We start from the raw sequence: 5,794 nt of genomic DNA, 5'->3' as shown, positions 1-5,794 counted from the left end.
TATATATATATACATATATACAATAGGCTTCTTTCAGTTTCCGTCTTCTATATCCACTCACAAGGCTTTGGTCGGCCCGAGGTTATAGTAGAAAACACTTGCCCAAGGTGCCACGCAGTGGGAATGAACCCGGAACCATGTGGTTGGTAAGCAAGCTACTTACCACACAGCCACTCCTGCGCCTATTTTATTATTTATTTAAGCAACAGTCACAGAACAGCTGTCAGGAATCTCCACAAACTTGGCTATTATGGCAGAGCAGCAAGAAGGAAGCCACTTCTATTCAAGAAGTAATATGAAAAATTTGAAGAACTTTCAAGTATTCCCTTGCTGGTCTCCAAGAAAGACATTTTAAAGTCAGAAAAGAACACAGCTCCCAAGACTTTCGGAAACATTTTTTTCACACTCAGAGTTACTGAAACATGGAACAAACTACCTGCATCAGTTGTTAGTTGCCAAGACATTGCATCCTTTAAAACCTCCATGCTTCCTGAAATTCACCAACACTACACCTGACATCCCCTTCCCCCTCCATACGCATGCACACCTGTATATCATGACTCATACACTGTTCCCTTTCCTGACTTTTCTACATAATTCTATCTACTGTACATAACACCTTTGGTGAGTTGTGCACCTGAGCACGTGTGTGTGTGTACAATGAAAGAACATGTATCAGTCTTGTGTCATTTGTTGATATCTGTATAATGTTATAGTTAAGTAAAACTCAGGTAAAAACATTTTAGTATGCTATACAAAGCTCATCCCCAGTAATTGGCTACCTGATGTCATCACACAGTAGAAATTCTCTTGCTACTAGATATACATCAGGAATTCGATATACATCAGGAATTCTATAGTATCCCTATGGTTTATATAAATAGATTAATGACAGAAATTGGAATGAACAACATTATTTATGGCAAAAGGATCTTGCAAAGAACTTATTTAAACAATCACCTGACGAGGGTGACTATTTTACACCTCGGATGTAAGATGATAATTGCACAACATCTCACCAATGTACTGAAGATGAAAAAATGTGTCAAAGCAATTGTAGTGACTTTAGATAAAGAATTTGGCAAAAGAGACCGATAGAATAAGTACTAGGCTTCCAAAGAATAAGTCCTGGGGTCAATTTGCTCAACTAAAGGCGGTGCTCCAGCATGGCCGCAGTCAAATGACTGAAGCAAGTAAAAGAGTATGATTTGTTCATATTTCCTTAACGGTATATAAAGCTACATCCATACATGGTAGTTTCAGGAACAACCAGACATTTACTCTCTCTCTCTCTCTCTCTCTCTCTCTCTCTCTCTCTCTCTCTCTCTCTCTCTCTTAGTTATAAATTTTGGTTGATATAAAAAAACATGGAAGTCTTTGTCTGATTGAAAGATGTTGTTTGTTGTAGTTGTTGCATTAAGAAAATAGTAGCTATTTGAAAACATAAAAGCACAACAGCTATCTCCACACCCCATCCCACCTCCAACACCAGCAGTGAGATGGGGAAAATACAAAATAGAACTGAAAAGATTTTACTTCATATTTAAGCAGAACAGTTGACCTTTTCAGTACTAATATCTCTGTATTATAAATATGTGCCAACTAATCTAGGATTAACTATAGATTAAGAATATGAATATAACATATGAACCTTTGTCTCTCTCCCTCCACCCCCACCCCACTCACTCTTGTATTTAAAAGCTGGTCAGAAATGCATATCAAAAGTAATATTTTACATAATCAAAGGCAGTGGGTTAGCAGAATCATTAACAGAGTAGGCAAAGTGCTTAGCAGCATTTCATCCACCGTTATGTTCTGGGTCCAAATTCTTCTGGGGTTGACTTTATTTTCCATCTTTACTGAGGTCGAAGTATTTGATTAAACCTTCCCCCCAAATTTGCTGGCCTTGTTTCAAAATTCGAAACAAATATTTTACGTAATCATCAGTTTTGCAAATACAGGGTGTCCCAAAAGTCACTGATGGGTTTCAGGTTGTTACAGTTGACTATGGTGCTGCTCATTGGGTATGACTCCTTTGTTAACTACCTGATTTACGATGCGGGTGACAAGGCCCAAACCCACACCACCAGATATTTTAAGCATCGCAGCAGTGATTTCTGATGGGCCAAGAGCTTTTTATATGTCTTCATATCCTTAATTACTTTATCTACCAAAGTACACTGAATTCAAATAGCTGGTCCCTCAATTGGGTCAACATTTGGCAGACTCTTCTCCTCCCATCAAGCAAAGTGGCAAATGCTAGTGTCACACAAATGGCACCCATGCTGGTGGCACATAAAGGCACTCATTACACTCTCGGAGTGGTTGGCTTTAGGAACAGCATCCAACTGTAGAAACCATACCAAAACAGACTGAAGTCTGGTGCAGCCTTCTTGCTTGCCAGTTCTGGTCAAACCGTTCAACTCATGCCAGCATGGACAACAGACATTAAAGGATGATGCTGATGATAGTTTAAGTCAGATGGATAACTTAGACTATTTTGAAATATTTCCCTTCATTCTGGGTTGAAACTCCGTCAGAGTTTGCTGCCTGTTCTCACTGGACCATTTACTGTCTCAAAGTCCAATGGAAAACACAGCTTCTACTTACAATTCACTGATGACTGGTTATCTAACCTATGGAGCTAGCACTGTTGCATATTGTCAAATGTTTCTCTGAAGTTGTCATCCTATGGATACCTGTTTAGTTTAAAACATACTAGACATACCACACCAACACCCTCTGTAAAGTATGCCTAAATCTAACCATCAGTATAGACTGTATTATTCTCAACGTATGGGAACATTTTAAAATTTTATATATATATTGACAACAGCATTTCTAATGATATTATGAATCAATATCAGCTGCTGTCTTTCAAAAATCAGTCACACTTTTGAACTGAGACAACGCCTATTACGTGTTGAAATATTGTGTCACAATATAATTGAATTGTTTGCTGATGTCATGCTTAAGAGCATATTTTTACTAAATTTCTCAAAAACAAGGATCTACTTGTGACATAGAAGAACAGGTCTCTGATAGCATGGTTCTGATAAAAGTGACCCTCATCGTTGAAATGTTGGAATTGAAAGTAATAAGTTGGTAGTTGGTAAGGTCAAAGGATTTACTCTACTTGGGAATGGGACAAACTGTATATTAAAGTGGATCCCTGGAGGAGAGAAACAAAGAGAGAAAGGGGGAGAGAGAGAGTGGGGGGAAGAAAAGGGAGAGAGAGAAAGGGGATGGTGGAGAAGACATGCTAACTCTGACTGTGGGACATATTGTCAGTGGATAGTGAAGAGGGCACCATCAAGGGTTTGGTTGGTGTGCTGGTTTGGAATGACTGGAGGTGATTTCACAGTGTGTGTGTGTGTGTGTGCATATGCGTGCGTGTGTGCATGTGTAAGTTTGGTGAAGTGAAAAAGAGAAGTTTTGCCTTGTGTCAAAAGTATGGAGTAAATTGCAAAACATGCTTTATTACTCTGTGTGCAGAAGCAAAAACAGGATATTGTAATCACTTGTCTTTGTCTGTTTGTCTGTGTGTTAGCAAAATTACTGGAAAATGGTCAAATGGATTTTCACCAAATTTGGCAGAAATACTCATTGGGTGAGTGGCTTGAAATGATAAACATTTGGTTTGATTATACAGTTCTATATTTAAAAGATGAGGAATTATTTACATTATTTACATTTGACTGATATTTGTCCTCACCTTGTTTGTTAACACAACATTTCGGCTGATACATCCTCCAGCCTTCTTCAGGTGTCTTGGGGAAATTTCGAATCTGGGTTCTCATTCCTAAGGTATTTTTTGATGTTATTATTATTCAGGTCACTGCCTGGAATTGAACTCGGAATCTTGGGGTTAGTAGCCCGCACTCTTAAGTACTAAACCATATGCCTATGGGCATAATAATAACATCGAAAAATACTTTAGGAATGAGAACCCAGGTTCGAAATTTCCCCAAGACACCTGATGAAGGCTGGAGGGTATATCAGCTGAAACGTTGTGTTAACAACAAATGAGATGAGGACAAATATCCATCAAATGTAAATAATGTAAATAATGCATTTGGTTTGACTATCTTTAAACATACAAAATACATACATAGATCTGTGACTGTATGTGTGTGTGTGTGTTTGCATGTGTGTGTGTGTGTGTGCATGCGTATGTGTGTACAGTGATGGGTTCTATGCAATATTTTCTATAAGTATTTCATTTTGTTCACTTTTTTCATATGAATTGATCCTCATCTGCATATATATAGACCATAGTGTACCTATGCACATAGATAGGTGTGGATACATACATACAACAATAAATGCATAGATATGTGACTCTGTGTGTGTGTGTGTGTGTGTGTGTGTGTATGTGTGTGTGTGTGTGTGTGTGTGTGTGTACAGTGGTGGATTTAAGGGTTTTGTTTATTTATGAGTTGATTTCTTAATTTCACCAGAGTATAAATACCTATAAATAAACAGATAAATAAATAAATACCTATAAAAAATGGTGATACTTAAAAAACAAAAATAAAAATTCAGTTCAATTAAAAAATATGGGTAAGCAACGAATTGTAAGCCACACTATAGTTTGCAAAAAAAATTTAACTGCACACAGGGTATGCATTGCTCCTCCAATGCCATTTTTTTCATTAAATGTCGTTGCACTCAATTGTGGAGCGTTGCTTCTGGAGGTAATCACAGATGATAAATAATAATGTCTCCATAAGCAATTGGTAGAATTGCTTTTGGCAGGGAATCAGACTTGAATCTCATATCTATCAAATTCCAGGTATCTATGTTACCAATTACTCAATTTTTCCAAAGACTATGTGTTGTGTCCAGTAAAGTTATATATGTGTGTCTGTGCCATGGGAAAGTTTCCTAGAGATGCCTTCTGCATGAAGGACATATGATTAAGTGTGTACTAAAATACTTTATGTAGTAAACCAAAAACATTTTCAATAAATTAAAATTACATTTAGAAGCGTTAAGACTGCCCCCTCCCCCACCGGTGCTGAGGTGTGATCTGTAAGAGTCCTGGGCTGGTGCCACGTAAAACACACTCCTGATGGTGGCATGTAAAAGTGTCCATGCAGCACCAAGTAAAAATGTCTGTGCGGTGCCATGTAAAAGTGTCTGTGTGGTGCCACATAAAAGTACCCAGTACACTCTGTAAAATGGTTGGTGTCAGGAAGAGCATCCAACTGCAGAAACCAAGCTAAATCAGACTGGAACCAAGTGCAGCTCTCTGGTTTGTCAGCTCTGGTCAAACCGTCCAGCCCATGCTGGCATGGACAACAGACATTAAATGATGATGATGATGATGACATTTATAATGAATTGTTAAATTATTAGTATTGTCAATAATTGCGTGAGAGACAAATCCCATGCCATTATTTAAAATTCTGAATATTTTTTCATAAACTGTGGTAAGAAACTTGCTTCCCAACCACATGGTTTTGGGCTCAGTCCTACTGTGTGGCACCTTAGGCAAGTATCTTCTACTATAGCCTTGGGCCGACCAAAGCCTTGTGAGTGGATTTGGTAGATGGAAACTGAAAGAAACCCATAGTGTATATATATATATATATATATATATATATATAATTTAGAGAAAAAACACTATTAAACAATTCAATAATGAAGAATGTAATTCATACCCTCTATAAAATAAACATATCATAAAAACCTTATTCTAAAAATCAATAAAGTACTAGTTTTGCTAAATTGAATTTTTCCCTGTAAGTTTTGGATTTTATTCCCTAATATTATATATATATATATATGT

This window comes from Octopus bimaculoides, chromosome 16, assembly GCF_001194135.2.
Source record: "Octopus bimaculoides isolate UCB-OBI-ISO-001 chromosome 16, ASM119413v2, whole genome shotgun sequence".
NCBI classification, from domain to species: domain Eukaryota; kingdom Metazoa; phylum Mollusca; class Cephalopoda; order Octopoda; family Octopodidae; genus Octopus; species Octopus bimaculoides.
Note: the sequence above shows the minus strand (reverse complement) of the source record.